The sequence below is a fragment of the Triticum urartu genome, chromosome 6 (genome assembly GCF_003073215.2).
Source record: "Triticum urartu cultivar G1812 chromosome 6, Tu2.1, whole genome shotgun sequence".
Classification (NCBI taxonomy): Eukaryota; Viridiplantae; Streptophyta; class Magnoliopsida; order Poales; family Poaceae; genus Triticum; species Triticum urartu.
Window position 1 is genome coordinate 572,655,916 of NC_053027.1, and position 17,928 is coordinate 572,673,843.

The 17,928-nt window shown below is 42.6% G+C and overlaps 1 pseudogene; it reads left to right on the forward strand.

Moving 5' to 3' along the window:
- The first annotated feature begins 13,137 nt into the window (after positions 1–13,137).
- Positions 13,138–17,777, forward strand: LOC125517089 (annotated as a pseudogene).
- The last annotated feature ends 151 nt before the right edge of the window (positions 17,778–17,928 follow it).

Sequence of the window (17,928 nt, forward strand, 5' to 3'; positions counted from 1 at the left end):
AAATATTTTTTTAGGAAAGCCGACATGGCATTTTATATTTATTGTAATAACATAGTTATATCTTTCGCTAATACCCCAGCTAGAAATGCAGGCGGCTCATTCTTCCACACAACAATTGTAGAGTCTTCTCATTTACTACCGAGTAAATCTGCCATCATATTGGCTTCCCTAGAGCAGTGAAGAAACTTAAAAGAATGAAAATTACGAGCTAAAGAGGTACATTCCTCGTATATTGCCGCCGCTAGGCCCAAAGAGTAGTGGACTACATGCTCTTATACTTCTTTACGGAGGGAGTACCTCTTAAATAAAAATGATAATATAGTCTTATGTATCCAAGTCAATCTATTCAATTCGTTTTGATCTGCAAGCTAATATGGCGATAAACTTTCTAAGCAACTTTAAGGTTCGTACAAACTTTTAAGGGGAGTGTACCGAAGCAAAACTCTTGATAAATGTGTGTGAATTTAGAAAAAAAATCATAGTTTTACAAATGCATTCAAGAAATTTAAAAATGATCTTGAATTTTCAAAAAATCTTCATGATTTAAAAAAAAGGTTCGGAAAGGTCTTCCCTAATTTGAAAAACTATTCGTGAACTTCCAAAATGTGCAAGAAGTTGAAAAAATGTTATTTTTCCAAAAGTAAATCAACTTGAAAATCTGGTCACTAACTCTTAAAAATTGTGAATTAAAAACATGTTCTTCAGTTTATTTAGAAATTTCAATAATTTAAAAATGTTAAGGAATTTAATACTGCTCCTGAATTTTAGATATATTTTTGAATTTAAAAACCTTTTGACATTTTGAAATATTAATTGAGTATATTTAATAAATATTCATATAAATTTGAAAAGACAATGATGAATTCTAGTATTGGCCCCAAATTTTTAAGAATATTTTTTTCAATTTAGGAAAAGAGAAATTGGGCCAGAAAAAATGTTTCTGAATTCTAGTATTGGCCCCAAACACTAGGCAACTTTGTTAATTTAAATGAATGTGCATTGAATTCAAAATATTTCTGAATTTTATAAAAATATTTTCTAATTGAAAAAATGTTTGTTGATTAAAAAGGAAAATGGATAAAATATATGAAAATTCAAAACCAAGATATAATGCACAAGAAAATAAAAAATGAATGCAAAAAGAAAGAAAAGTGTCGCATTGGGCCAGACCTCCCATTCAGTGCTCTCAACGCCGCCACATAGAGGGCCGGTGTAGCAAATGCGAAGCTGTCACTCGAACATAGCTCACTTGCATCATGTTGGTTGGTTGGTTGACCAGTTGACAGTTGACTTTTGAAAAAAGTTAATAAAAGTTAAAAAGTTGTAAATCTGGATAGAGTACACAAAAAATTGATAATAAATCACGAATTTAGAAAAGTTCATGAAATTTGTAAAAAGTGCACGAAATTTAAATAACCATGAATTTAAAAAATAGGAGCTAATAGTTCATGCATTTGAAAAAGTTTACAAATTGGGAAAAAAGTTCCTGAATTAAAATAACACGGGCTAAAAAAATCATGAATTTTACAAGAATCAAAAATTTGAATAAAATTCATGATTTTTAAAATTGTTTACAAAAATTGAACGAAAAAAGAAGGAATGAAAAAAAACTGAAAAATGAAAAGAAACAAAAAGAAGAAGAAAACCAAAGAAAAATTGGAACAGGAATCCGAGAAAACCCCAACTGGAAAACATAGAAAAAAACATAACTATATGGGACAGCCCGCTACTAAACCTAATGTACCGGGGGGTGGGGGGTGGGGGGGGGGGGGTGCACCCCGTACTAAAACACCCTTGAGCTTCAAATGCGCTGATATATATTTTCACACCTTGCTGGGATAGAGGGGTGAGGGGTCGCTATTGGTGGACTTCCACTCCTTGCACGGGGAATAAGATCCACATATATAACACCCTTTTACTTCAAATTGTCGACCTGCCGCACGTGTGGTTAGCCGAATCATTATCGCCAAGTGCTGAGTGACCGTTGCCTGTTTTTACAAGTTTTGAACTAGTTGTTTCTGTTGTTTTTTAGAAACATCAATATTTATTGCCTTAAAAAAATAAACACTTTAAAAAATTGAGAACATATTTTGTAAAATAAGTATAATTTTTAAAGGCGAAGTATCCAGTAAAAACTGGATTTCAGTGCAAATCTGGAAACTTTCTTCCTGAGCCATTAGATCAACAGTGAATGGCACAGATTAAAGGTGGGAATTCTAACCAACCATTTAACTTCACTTTACACAGAACCCCCTCTTACACCAGGATTAGAAAATCTTCCGTAACCCTTTGAACGCTTCGTCTTTGATCTGCTAGATCATGACGTCATGCCTTTGAGACCTCGCCCTTCGCCGGAATTCGATGCCCAAGCCCATCACGATCATACATCCATAGATCACATCAAAGAAACATGATTATGTACAATTGGAAAATTGCATCATTCAGGTACAACTTCACAAACGAGGAGCTACCGAATCATGCTTCCACGTTGCCCTGCAAAACAACTTCGCCGGCGAGCGTGCGCCAGTGCGGCCGTGGCAAGAGATGCATATCGCACATGCAACGATGCGGCCGCCGAGACACCGTCTCATGGGACCATCGACGTGGTCGCAGAGTGCAAACAATTCAACGACACGCAGGGGCGGCGCTACTGTTCTAAAACACCCTTTAGCTTCAAATGCGCTGAATATATATTTTCATACCTTGCTGGGATAGAGGGTTGAGGGGTCGCTATTGGTGGACTTCCACTCCTTGCACGGGGAATAAGATCCACATATATAACACCCTTTTGCTTCAAATTGTCGACCTGCCGCACGTGTGGTTACTCGAATCATTATCGCCAAGTGCTGAGTGACCGTTGCCTGTTTTTACTAGTTTCGAACTAGTTGTTTCTGTTGTTTTTTAGAAACATCAATATTTATTGCCTTAAAAAATAAACACTTTAAAAAATTGAGAACATATTTTGTAAAATAAGTATAATTTTTAAAGGCGAAGTATCCAGTGAAAACTGGATTTCAATGCAAATCTGGAAACTTTCTTCCTGAGCCGTTAGATCAACAGTGAATGGCACAGATTAAAGGTGGGGATTCTAACCAACCACTTAACTTCACTTTACACATAACCCCCTCTTACACCAGGATCAGAAAATCTCCCGTAACCCTTTGAACGCTTCGTCTTTGATCTGCTAGATCATGACGTCATGCCTTTGAGACCTCGCCCTTCACCGGAATTCGATGCCCAAGCCCAACACGATCATACATCCATAGATCACATCAAAGAAACATGATTATGTACAACTGGAAAATTGCATCATTCAGGTACAACTTCACAAACGAGGAGCTACCGAATCATGCTTCCACGTTGCCCTGCAAAACAACTTCGCCGGCGAGCGTGCGCCAGTGCGGCCATGGCAAGAGGTGCATATCGCACATGCAACGATGCGGCCGCCGAGACACCGTTCATGGGACCATCGACGTGGTCGCAGAGTGCAGACAATTCAACGACACGCAGGGGCAGCGCTACTGTTCCGTCGAGTCGCCGTCTTGCGTGAGCAGCGCCGCGGCGAGAGTGATCGTCGGACGGGGGCAGCACCAAGGCCGTTGAGTTTCCGTCACGCGGGTGCAACGATGCCGTTCTATCCAGTAGGCGCATAGTTCGCCGGTGGCGGCAGCGGCGGCATCTCGGTGTACACGGGGCTGGATTAGCAGATAGGGAGTCGAGAAGATAATCCGCCGGCTAATTACGGAATAAGAGGGGTCTACATGTAAAGTATAGTTAAGTCGTTGGCTAGAACTCTCACCTTTGACCCGTTCGTTGTTGATCTAACGGCTCAGGAAGCAAGTTTCCAGATTTTCACTGAATTCCTGTTTTCAGTGGATACTTCGCCCTTTTTAAATGCAAACTTGTTTTGAAATGTATATGAGCATTTTTTGAAAAAATCTCACATTTTACATAAAATTTGAGGATGTTTCCTTGAAAGTATGAAATTTTGCTTGAAATATGTCAACAATTTTTAAAAGGCAAACAATTTTTTAATTTGCAAACGGTTTGTAAAACCAACATTTCAAAAATTCAATTTTTTGAAAATGTGTTGTATTTATGTTTAACATTGACATTTTTAATATTCGAAACATTCTAAATTTAAACTTTCGTGTAAGTTCTTAAAAATTTCAAACGTTTACATAAAGAAAAACTAAAACAGGGGAACAAGACAAGAGAGAAATAAAAGAGTAAATAGCAAAAAACTACCACTTTTCGTGCTAGGGTTCCAAAAAACCACCACTTTTTTGTTTGTGACTGATACCTATCACTTTTCTCATCGGCTGTCTCAAAAAACCCAAATCGCCCGTTGCTAGCGTTTTGAACCGTTTTCTGACGGTCCGGGCCCGCCAGTCAGGCCAGGTCACCGCCGCGCGTGACGGCGAGGCCGTTAACGGCCGTTACTCGGACCGACCGGTGCGGTCGGACCGCACCCGCTCGCTCGCTGCCTTAAGTCGTCTCCCTCCCTCTCTCTGCTCTCACTCTGCTCCCCGGCCCGCACTCATCTCTCTCTCGCTCTCACTCTCCTCTCCTCTCTGCTCTTCGACGCCGGCGGCAACTTGCGCTGTGGAAGCTCCACTGCCGCCATGCCTTCCTGGAATGACGGGGATACGAGCTCAGAGGATGAGTGCGACATCACAAGCATGGACATGGCTCTTTGGGTAAGTTTTTCAATCTGCTGAGCTAGGGTTAGGGTTCATCTAGGAGCTAGATTAGGTTAGTGTTCATCCTGGTGAGCTAGGGTAAGCTTTGGTTACTGTTATTTAGTAGGCAGGGTTATGGTTGCTGTTTGAGCTATGTTTATGTATGCTTGAAAACTAGGGTTAGGGTTAGGGTTCTTGCCGGATTGGGGAAATAATTTGCGATCTATGTCTGGTTGTGTGAGCTAAGGTGATTTTGTTGATGTGTTCATGCAGGAGCTCCCTGACACCACCGTGGAGCCTCTTTTCTGTGGCCAGCTGGAGCTTTCTGAACCCACCTGCATGATGCACCACATGAGGCCAATTAAGTGTGTGGCATTTGAAGGAACCTTAACTGGAAGGCGTTTCTATGGTTGTCCAGTGCCGCAGGTATAGTACCTTAATTGGAATCATTTCCTTCTGAACCCACACATGTATTTACAAGGATGACCACACAATATTATGTTGACAAGTTGCTGTTCTAAACCCACACAATATTGTGTTGACAAGTTGCTCTTCTGAACCTACACTGTATTATTTAGGATGAACTGCAATATGCCTTGTATTAAGGTATTGAGGGATATGGTTACTATGAAAAATGCTTATGTATAGGAAGCATATATCTGTGAATGTACTTGTACAAGCAGGTTGGGTTTCAATTATAGTTTGAGTTATATTAAACAACATATTCAGTTCACTTAAGCCTCACCTTCAGTTTCTTAGTCTGATATGATTTGTTGTTATGAAATTGAGTGCACTTAGTGATGTATATTTCAATTTCCAAATGCAGACTGAAGGTGTTAACTATGGTGTTACTGAGTGGGTTGACAAGCCCTGGCATCCAATTCTTCAGAATTTCTTGTCCAGGCTGTGGGACATGTACCATGAACAGAATTGTGGCAGGGTAGTTGATAAGCAGAAGTATGAGAAGCATTGGGCCAAGCTTAAGACTGAAAATGACAAGCTGTGCATTGAGTACACAAAGCTTGTCCAAGATGTATCCAAGATGTTTGATTGGCAGGATGGTAGGGCAGATCACATGGATTACCAGAAGGCAGTTGAGGAGGAAGAATTTGAGAAGAAGAAGAAAGAGGTAGAATAGAGTGCTAGGTTGGAGGTTCAGATGGAGAAGCTCAAACTTGCCAAGGAACAAAGGTGCATTTTACAGAGTCAAGCTGTCATTATCAAGAATACCAGGAAGGCAATGAAGGAGGTTGAACAGGAGAGATATTTGCTTAAGATAGAGAAGGCCAAGCTTGAGCGTGTGGTGAATGAGCTGCTGAATGATGGGCATGCAAGCAAGGAGAAACTTGAGAAAATCAAGGCCATCCTTGATTCATGAAGTGTGTTCTGCAGATGGTGAAGTACATCCAAGGCCTTTATAAGTATGTGGCCTAACAATATGATGTGAAGATATGGGGTGTACATTTTGGGGAATGTGAAGCTAATCTAGTCTATGTCTATGCCAATGTTAAGAACTGTAGTTTATGCTCCTAGAACCTTTAATGCTAAGTTATGAACTAAGTTGTAATGAATGTTCTGCCTGTATTTGAACCTCTTATGCTATGTTATGGAGTCAATGATAAGCACTGCTGGACTATGCTATGTATTTGAACCTCTTATGCTATGTGTTTTTTTAGTGCTTTGTACCTGGGCTTTGTGGCCCAGTTATATTTACAAACCGGCCTACTGCACCCACCCTCCACTGCTCATAAATAGCCTACTCCACCCACCCTCCTCCCTCCAGAACACAGCCGCCACACCCCACCTCTAAAAAACCCTAGATGGATCCAGAGCTTGGGGAGGTGACAAATGAGGAAGAGGAGGCAGTGCAAGCAGTCGATGTGAGGAGGCAAAGGGCTCGCAGAGAAGATCTTGGAGAAGTGCAAGAGTGGGAGCTGGAGTTCAAGAGGAGGCTGGCAGAGAAGATCTTGGAGAAGTGCAACTCAGATGAGTTCACAGTTCTTGTCCCTGGCGGCAGGCGCAAGAGCTCAGGGAAGATCATCAGGTGGGCTAGGGCACAGGCAGTAATCGCTCCCCACCCTTCTACCAGAGCAAAGTGGCGCCGTTTCTTCGATCGTTACGATTGAGAGTTGTTGCTAGTAGTTTTTTTTTAAGTATGAATGAGAGTCTGAGCTATGTATCCCTTCCATTTCTGTAAACTCTTTGTATGAAAGAATGTTTGGATGGTGGAATCTATGAATGTTTGAATAAATGAATCAATGTTTGCATCAGTGTTGTCAGAATCTATCCAGAAGTCACAAAGAAGCAGGTTTCATCAAGCAAATACATAGGTTTAATAATGCAAACACTCAGGTTTCAGGAAGCAAAAATATAGGTTTCATAATGCTAACACTCAAGTTTCATCAAGCAAATACATAGGGTTAAGAATGCAAACACTTAGGTTTCAGGAACCAAATACTCAGGTTTCATAATGCAAGCAAATACATAGGTTTCAGGAACCAAATACTCAGGTTTCAGGAAGCAAATACATAGGTTTCAACAAGCAAACACTTAGGTTTCAGCACTCATACAGTGCAAACAAGACAACTTTTCAGAAAGCTCAATAGTTACCACTAGTAGTGAAATATGCCTTCCACTTTCCAGTTGGCTTCCTAACCCTCTTGGATCCAATCTCCATATCAGAGTGAGCAGCTTGCCTTGGAGCATTAAAACCTGTGTACCCCCCTCCTCTGCTAGCTGTTGATGCTCTGGTGTTCTTTGATGGAGAGGCAATGGATGACCTTGTGTTCTTGGCTGGTGAAGATGTGCTAGGAGCCCTTGTCTTCTTGGTTGCTTTGGTCTTCTTGGCAGGTGCTGATGTGGCAGGTGTTGGAGTAGTAGAAGTAGCTGCCTTGTTCCTCTTTGCTAGTCCTGGAGTAGCTGTGGCTGCTGCAGGCCTCTTCCTAGATGGTGCTGATGGTGCTGGTTGTGCTGATGGTGGTGGTGGTGGTGGTGGTGGTGAAACCACACCTGTAGTAGCTCTGGTAGATGAAGAGTAGTTTGACCTATTCTCCTGCACATTTAACAAAGCAAATTAGAATTAAACCACCTGGCCTATGAAACATAAATTTCTTTATCAATAAGCATACCTGGTGATTTTTCTTTCTCATCTGCAGTTTGGGTTTCAGTGGAACACCACATGTGGTATATCTGTGACCTTGCATATTGCAATTGCTACAAGTCACTGTCCCAATTCTTGATGTATCCTTCTTAGCAGGCACCTCAAAATGTCCTTTCCTCCTAGCTGTCTGCTTTTTACCCTTCTTTTCTTTGAATACTGGAGGAGATATGTCATCCCCCATGGTGTGTGGCCAACAATCAGGTCCTGGAACAGGGTATATAATATGCTTGTAGGTTTCACAGTAGAGGGGCTTCTTGAAGAACTCATGGACAAAATCTTCAGGGTTTAGCTTGACCTTCTGCATTGCTGCTATAGAATGACTACATGGAACAGCTGTCATATCCCACCTCCTGCAATCACAAGTGTAGTTGTTTAGGTTTACACAGTAGGTCTTCTCTGAACTACTTGTAACTTGCCAAATGCCTGGTCCAGCCATATATGCATCACAATATTTTGCCCACTTCTTGGCCTCCTCCAATATCTCAGAGTAAGTGGGTGTGATATCCCACCTACATGTCTCTGTCTTCTCCCTAATCTTCTGAAACTTGATCATGAGTTTTGTCCTCATTCCTTCAAGCATTGTCCTTATGGGCTTGTTCCTAACATCCAGAATCATCCTGTTGAAAACTTCACCAAGATTGTTTACAACAAGGTATGTCTTGCATATAGTATCCATTCTATGTCTGGCCCAAGTATGGACTGGTACGTTGGACAACCACTTCCATGCCTCCTCACTCTCTTTCTTCAATGCTTCCATGCCCAGATCATGCCCATGCTTAGTGAAAGAATATGCAGCCTGGTCTAGATGTTTTTTCAATTCATCCCCTCTAAACCCAGCTGATTGGAAGTTGGCATATATGTGTCTTAAACAAAATCTTTGAGGGGAATCAGGAAATACATCCTCTATTGCATTAAGCAGACCCTGTTCATTGATTTTGTATTAATAACTAGTGAAGTAAGTAGAGAAAGCATTACATACTGTAAGAAACCAAACTGAAGTAGTTGTACCTTTTGCCTGTCTGACATAATTGTGTAGGGCCCAAACTTGTTGCCACTACCAATTACTGTCCTTAACTGTGTAAGAAACCAAGTCCTCCTTGTCAACAACACCAAATGCAATAGGGAAGATGTTGTTGTTGCCATCCCTCCCTGTTGCTGCCAGGATTTGCTGCCCAGTGCTTAGTTTGATGAAGCATCCATCAAGACCTGCATTTTAAGCCATTAGTAAGTAGTAACATGTAATGCAATCCGTATTTAAGCACTATACAGACTAGATTTACCTATGAAAGGCCTGCAACCATTTAGGAACCCCTCCTTACAAGCAAACAGACAGTAAAACATGTAATGAAACCTTGGGGTAGGTGCTGGGTGGAGTTCAAATTCCTTTGTTGTCACAACACACCTACTACCAGGGTTTGTGTCCAAAACACACTGCAGATAGTCTCTTAACCTGTAGTATTGTGTCTTGTGATCCCCTTGCACAACATCAACTGCTTTCCTCCTTGCCCTGTAGGCCAAACTTTTTGGAACATGTACTCCAATTTTTTTTGTATAACTCAGTATAGTCTCAACACCTGCACCAGGATTGGATCTTAAAGTATCCTCAACAGCCTTTGCAACCCACTTCATGGTAACCTTTGTGTTCTCTCCACTTGCTCCACAGGTGTGATCAAGATTCATCTTCTTGATGCTAAAGGTTGACTCGGGAAATCTTAGAAGCAGTAATATAAAACTCACAACCATGCTTTCTATCTGAGCACCAGGCTATGATCCTACTTGGATCATTCCTATGGTACTCAAAGTTCCTAAGTGTCCTAACATGGTAGTTTCTCAATGCTTCTCTGAACTCTACCACATTCAGAAAGCACAAATGAATCCTAAACTATTCATGTGCATCAGGCCTAGAGGAATCATACCATATTCTCTCCTTCTTCTTCTTCAATTTTCTCTTCTTGCCACAAGGCAACCTAGGTGCATCATCTTCTTCATCAGAAATGCCTTCATCACCTGGAAAGCAGAACTCATCAGCTTCTGGCATGAAATCTTCAAACTTTATGTGATCTGGCTCACTGTGTGATCTGCTTGTTGGGCCTTGTTTCCTCACAGGTATCTTCTGTGCCACAGTTTTCACATGATCTGAAGCTTCTTCTTCTTCATCTTCTTCAGAACCATTTGGCTCCTGCCAAAACTCTGAGGGTTCAGAAGCAGCCCCAAAATAATGCTCAGCCATCTCTTCCTCTTCCCTGTAGTGCTGACTTGTTCCTTCACCACCTTCATCTTCTCCCCTAGCCCAAGACTTGTATGAAATTTTCTTCCCTCTGTAATCACCCCTGAAAAACTCAAAATCTGAAGAGGATTTGTCCAACTCATCATCATCTTGATCTTCTGCTTCAATGCCTTCAATTTCCACTGCCTCTTTTCCCTTGTTGAAATTACAGCTCTGCTGTGTGTTAAAATATGGATCAACAGGCACAACTGGAGGCTCTGAAGAATTTGAGATAGGGAAAAGGACACCTTCTTGGGAAACACTATACACAATGGGATCACCAACTTGACTCATTGGAATCTGCTCTTCAAGCAAGGTGTGGTCCATGTTTGCATCTGCTGGATTTGGGTCAGTAGCCTCTCTCACTGTTATGTTCAATACTTTCTTCTCAGCAAACAAATCTAGCATCTCCTCCACCTTCTCATCACTGTCCAAAACCTCAATCCCCTCCAGCCCCTTACCCTCATCCTTAACATATGACAGATAGGCATCCAACCCATAGCCCTCAAGTTCAATAAGTGCTAACAATAACAGGTAATTCATTTCTGATAAGGAAAACTTCCTTTCCATGTTGTCTCTACCCTGAAAATGCATCCTCAACTCCCATACTTCATCATCCAAACTATGCAAAGAAAGAAACAACACATTCAGATTTCTTCAGATTTTCAAGTTAAAAAGTATGCAACAGTTTCACTTGCACAACATCTCATCCAAACCTAAACCCTAATTCATATATTGCTTACAATGTATACATAATAATATACCAAAGAAACTAATTCATTAACAATCTAAGAAACAAATCCTAACCCTAGTTCATAAATAAACTACGAAGAATAATGAAAACAAGTCGAGTATAACTTACTCCACGCCACCAAGTGAGGAGGCCCACTGGTGCCCGCCTTCTGGATCGGCGTGGATGCATTTGGCCACTGCCCTGGCCGCGCGCCACGCCGGCGAGATCTGGAACTCCTGCGTCGGTGGCCCAGACGAGCGTTGGGTCGGGAAACTTGCGCTGCCTAGCCACTTGTTGACCTCGGAGTGAGCACCGCCCTCGCCGCTGGCTGTCGCCCCAGGCTCACCGTCGTCCTTCTTCTTCGCCGCCGCCATCGTCGGGAGAGACAGAGAGCACGGGGGAAAGGAGGAGCGAGAGAGAGATGTTGCCGACAGAGAGAGAAAGGCAGCGAGTGAGCGGGTGCGGTCCGACCGCACCGGTCGGTCCGAGTAACGGCCGTTAACGGCCTCGCCGTCACGCGCGGCGGTGACCTGGCCTGACTGGCGGGCCCGGACCGTCAGAAAACGGTTCAAAACGCTAGCAACGGGCGATTTGGGTTTTTTGAGACAGCCGATGAGAAAAGTGGTAGGTATCAGTCACAAACAAAAAAGTGGTGGTTTGTTGGAACCCTAGCACGAAAAGTGGTAGTTTTTTGCTATTTACTCGAAATAAAAAGGAAAAAGGAAAGAAATCTGGTAAAGGAAACAACACGAAAAGGAAAATAACTGGACCGAAACCTTCTAAAAGGTTCGCAAAACTAGATTCCTACACTATGTCTAATTGGGTCGGGATTTATATTAATATATAAAGTAAGAACTATTCAATAATTTCTTATGAACATTGGTTTCAAAATTAACATGAAAATAATTTCATTTAAAAATTTAAAATAAAATAAAATAAAGTAGTTACAATGCAAATGACCTTGCAACTGTAGAAACTCAAAGAGCAACATGAAAGATGTAATGATAATCCTTAATGTGCGCCACCTTACGTGATGTGTAGGTGGTGGTGGGGGGGGGCACAAACAGATCGCGAGTGCTTGAGACGAACAGATTGGTGCCAAGCACCATTGAGGACCGCTAGATCTGGAGTTCGATGATGTGTCTGACGTGCTGCTCCGGCCAAATTCTTTCAACGGTAATTACTTCAACTTTGGTGAGCTACTTTGGAATTCTGAAAACCACCATACCAGCGATGGAGCCGTGTCGAGTTAGGGTGAAGAGGAGATCCGTTATTTTTCTTTGGTGTCTGCTGCGGTCGTGCCAGAGACAAGTGACTGGCGTTGGAGTCAAGCTCAAGGGTGTCATTTGTCGTCTTTGTAATTTTCTTTCTTTGACAGGTGGTCCATTATGCAAAGGCTAACTTTCTGATGTCTTTTTTAGTTCTGTCAGGTCGGTGTCTATGTTGCTTATACTTTGATATTCTTATACGAATTAGACATGTATTGCCATAAATAAAAACATGAAAAGAAACACTGTTTTTTTAAGTAGCATTTTTTGAGAAAAATGTTTTGAAGTAGCAGAGAGTAGAGAAATACAACAAGTTTTTTTTAGAAATACCACAAGGTTTTTTTAGGGTATAGAAATACTACATTTTTTTAAGAAGAGAAGAAGGGTATAGAAATACTACAAGGTGGCTGCAATCGCACATTGGGCCTTTAGCCCATTGGTGCCATCATTCCTCCACCGCAGGCCGCAGGGTAAAATGGTGATCTTCCCAACCACGCCGGGTTCCACCCAAACCTGGCCAAACGGGCCTGTTAAATGGGCTGGCACGAAAGCCCGCGTGCCTGGCCCGTCATGGGCCGGCACGGCACGAGGCGAAGTGGGCCGTGCCTGGCACGTGGCCCGGCTAGGGCCGTGCCTGGGTTGCTATGCCCGGCACACGTGCCAGCCCGGCACGGCACGCACAGTAATGGGCCAGGCACGAGCACGGCCCAGCACGGCACGGGAGGGGTTCCATCGATAGAAAGAGCCGTTGCTCGTCAGGTGATCTGGTCAGGGAGGAGCGAGAGGGGAGCGTGTGACGTGCCCTCCTCCGATGGCAGCGCTGGGTGGGATTTAGTGGGGGGTTAGAGGGGTTTGGGGGGGGGTTAGAGGGGTTTAGGTATGTTTTGTCTCATTTTTGAATATTTGAACGTTGTAGGGCAAATTAGGTCCAAAAAAATGTCAGATTTTTGCTATAAAAAGGGCAGCCCACCCCTCTCATTTTCACACTCAAACCTCCTCTCCCTCTTATTTCTCGCACTGACTCAAACATGGATGATCCCATGGGTAGTGATCCCAGCCGGTTAAATTTCGATACTAGTGATCTAGACGTGGACATCCCTGAGTGGATCGATCCTTCAGCCCACAATACCACCACATACCCCTCTTCCGACGAGTATGTAGTGTCCGGCAGCCAATCCACTACCCAGTATAGTACCTCCACCTCCATCGGCACAAAGAGGGTTCGACGCAAAACCTCAGCATGCTGGGACCATTTCAAAGAAGAAATAGTCGTGGAGAACGGCGTCAACGTGTTGAAAGCTCGGTGCAAGAGATGCACCCGCTTGCTTTCCACGGGAGGGGGGGGGGGGCAAGGAAGAACCGGCCACCTCAACAGGCACATCCTCAAGCACGAGAAAGCGGACAAGCAGTCTGCGGGGACACAGGCCACGCTCAAATTCAACCCCGACGGTACGGTACAGAACTTCATCTATGATCCTGATCTTCATAGAGAAGGAATTTGTCATTTAATTGCTTCTAATGATTTGCCATTAGGTTTTGGTGATTCGCCCGGTTTTATCGAATACATTCAAAAAGTTCATACTCCTAGTTTCAAATCAGTTTCTAGACAAACTACAAGTAGGGATATGACAAAATTATGCAAAACTAGTCTTCAGAAAATAAAAGATGATTTTACTACATGCACCTTTTCAGTCTCTTTAACATCTTATATCTGGAGTGGTCGGGCAAAGCAAGACTACATTAGTGTGGTCGCTCATTATGTTAACAAAAAATGGGATCTACAAAAAAGAATTATAGGATTTGAATTAATTGACGAAGCACACACGGGTGAAAACATAGCTCAGGCAATACTTAATGTTGTGTCAGAATTTGGTCTGACCGAAAAGATATTTGCAGTAACTTCGGATAATGCTTTAGCAAATACAACTGCAATGGAGAGCCTCAGTCCTCTATTTTCTGTATATGCTGCATCTTTTTTACTGCATCAACGTTGTGCTTGTCATATAATTAATCTTATTGCTAAATGTGCTATCAAAAGATGCAAGAAAGAGGTTGAGACTATACGCACTGCGATTTCTTTTATTGGTAACTCTCTCAGCGAATTACTAGCTATAAGAGATATTGCATAGCAATAGAACAAATTCCTCATAAGTACAATCTAGACATGCTTGTTAGATGGAACTCTACATATATGATGCTTAAGGCAGTTATCCGAGACGAAATTGCATTCTCGGGATGGATTAATGCAAATATGGGAAGAGAACATTTCACTGCTGATACTTGGGATGTTGCTAAAGCTTTGGTCAAGTTTGTAGAGATATTTTATGATGCAACAATTTCTTAGTCTGGGGTTTACTATCCCACATCTCCTTTAATGATGCACACTCTTGTAGACATTGCATCTCACTTGAAAAGCATATGAAAATAATGTTTTATTAAGTCCTATGGTTTCTCGCATGAAACTTAAATATTGCAAATATTGGGCGAAGATTCCTATTTTGTATGCATTTGCATTTATCTTGGATCCTAGGGTTAAACTTGAATTGTTTGCTAGTGCACTCACTGTACTAACTGGGGCCCTAGGGATAGATTATATCGCTTATTCCACTGAGGTTCATGATAAGCTTTCTGAAGTTTATGCTAAGTACGATCAAAAGTATGCCGGAGTTCGCATGCAACGGCCTCCACCAGCACCAACTGGAAAAAAGAAAGGAGCGTGGAGCAAGTTATTTGGTTCTTCCAGCTCTGCCCCGAGCTCTTCCACATCAGGACCATCGCCTGTGCTTTTAGGTGGCGGGGAGTTAGCGAAGTACCTCAACTGCGACAAAGTCAGCTTCAATGAAGATGAGGACGACGACTTTGACATAATTCAGTGGTGGCATGAACACAAGGTTACATATTCGGTGATTTCCATATTAGCACGGGATGTGTTATCAGTACCCGTCTCATCTACATCATCAGAGTCTGCTTTCAGTCTAGCTGGAAGAATACTTGAGGAAAGAAGGACGAGTCTCACCCCAGATATGGTGAGAACACTCATGACCGTGAAAGACGGAGAACTAGCCAGAAGAAGAGGCCAACACACTGCGGAAAACAACGAACTGATGGCCACGTTCGAAGATCTTGCACTCGAAGACGAAGAGAACGAAGAGTAGTTGTAGTCTTTGTATTTTTTCCTTTTGTAATTTTCTTATGCTTTTGTAATTTTCTTTTCCTTTTGTAACCTAGAGTGTGGCTTTGTACTCTTTTACTTCCCAGGGATGGAAGGTTTTAATGAGGCAGTCACTAATAAAGCTCAAGATTTATCCCACATGGTGACACTTTCCTCATTTTAATTTTTTGGACTTATTTTTGCCTAACGTGCCTACCGTGCCTACCGTGCGCCCATCTCCACTCTCTCGCCGTCGCCGTTGGATGCCTCGAATGAGGATCCACCGGTGCTTGAGCAGAGGCGACCAAATAAGCAGCTCCCCTTTGGGAGCCGCAGTCCCCAATCGAAGCAGCGGCAGCTCCATTCCGAGTTGCAACCGGCAATCGAAGCAATCAAGCGGCTCCACTCCGAGCCGCAATCCGCAACTGAAGCGGCTCCCTTTTTTTAGCGGTGATCCGGAATCAAAACAGTCCTTTCCGGATTACAATCATAAACAAGCCCTCTTTCGAATTCAGTCTCCGAGTTTCCTTTGGTGGCGGGTACCCAGCATATATCTCTCTAGCCAATCTGGTGAGTTACTACTTATCATGTACACCTTTTTATCCTGAGATAATTCTTCAACTAAATCCTGTTACAAATATTACAAAGTAGGGATCATAGTAGAAACTAGTGGTCAAAAATGCTTTTTTTGTGTGCGGAAAATAGCACGATTGCAGTTTTGCTGTTGTAAAGCAGCAAAAATTACAGTTTGTTTTTTTCTGAAAACACGAATAAACATAGTATACAGGAGACTGCAAGAAATTCTTCAACTCTGATTTTGTTCCATTCTAAATGCAGCCAGAGGAAGAAGATGAATCGGATCGGCTCAGTAATTTGCCTGAGGGTGTGTTGCTCGATATTTTAGGGCGACTTGACATCGCAGATGCTGCTAGAACTAGAATCCTCGCCAGACGGTGGAAGGAGATTTCTACCATGCTCTCCAATTTTTTCATAACAGTTGGTTCCTATGACGATGAGCACAATAGAGAATTGACTTGTGATGATGTAGTTCGGGCCAATGCCAACGTCCTTGGAGCAACCAGGAGCTTGCTGGAAAGCAGGACTAGTACAAGTCTATGCTCCATTAACCTCCTGCGCGTGCAATTCTTCTTGGGAGATGGAGATGTTACTAGTATTGGCCAGTCTCTTGCCAACACCATGGCAATAAACAAGGTTGGGTCAGCGGAATTAACTCTCTTTACAATGAAGGAAAGCACACGATGCAGAAAGGACGATGTTCTCACTTATGGGATGCAGTTTAAGTCATTTTTTGACTCCTGTCCAAAGGCATTCAATGGTCTGGCAAGACTCAAGCTAGAAAATTTGAGGCTAGCTGAATCATCGGGGCTCCCTGAAATTTTCAGTATATGCAAGCAACTGGAGTTCCTCCGCCTGTATAACTGCGACATGGGGTACCTTTCTTTGCTAGAAGTGTCACACCCACTACTCTGTGAACTCGAGATTGTCAAGTGTGATTTTGAGAGGGTTGATCTCGTGTGGCTACCAAAGCTCAAAATGTTGACTTATTCTTGGCGGGTCTGTGAGCACGATCCTTTGTCTTTTGATTATGTCCCACTGCTCCAGACTCTGAGCCTCACCAGTATGGCTCTTGCACGGCACAAGGTGCTCAAGTTAAGTGAGTTCCTCGGCATCTAAATTTTCTGTGTGAAAAGGTTAGTGAAGGTGATATAATCTTGTTAGTCAACTAAGTTTCCCTGTTTGCGCTACCCTTTATGTTCTGTTCTTTAGGTTAACAGACATATTTTGTCTTCTGCAGATCTGGGTTAAACCAGAAGAATCAAATCAATTGTTGCAGGTGTTCCACAAATTAAGGCATGTGACTTTGACCCACATCTCTGAAGAATGCGATCTGAATTGGACAATGTTCATTCTCCAAGGTGCACCGTACCTTCAGGAGCTATGCATCAAGGTAGTAAAGTTTTGTACCTGTTATCTCCAAATAGTTTCCCTTTCTGCTGCATGTGCAAGTTGCAGTGGAATTCTCTATCTCAACTTTCCTATAAGCGCATTAAAATGTTGGAAGAGCTGCATTTGGTTTTTTCCTTCTTGCATTTGTAATTTTTGCCCGATGAAATGCAGGTGTGGGATCATCCATGTGATATTATAGAGGATGAGAGGCAGAGGAAGATCTATGCGTTTAGCGAGGACAAGAAGGACGCGTGTGCAGTGTGGGAAGCGCCTGCAGAATTCAAGCACCACAATTTGTCCGTGCTCAGGGTCTTTGGATTTCAGTGCGAGGAGAGGTTTGTGAATTACGTCAAAAGTGTCATGGAAGCATCGGTTGCTCTGGAGGACATATACTTGTATGAGAAGCCAGCGTGTGCGTACTGTGAGCACATGAGGCAGAATGATAGATACCCGCGGACAAGCAGGCTTAGGACCGCGCTTAGGAACATATTTGACAGGGGGATGTGCTCGCCTCTGAGGATTCATTTCCCACTTTCAACAGCAACCTGAAGGGCTCCCTAATTGCATTGCTGACTGAAATGCAGAAATAAGGCAAACGATGCAGAAAGGATGATGTTCTCACATACGCAGTTTAAGTCATTTCTTGATGCTTGTCCAATTAAAAAGTTCACAAATTTTAAAAATGTAAAGGAATTTAATA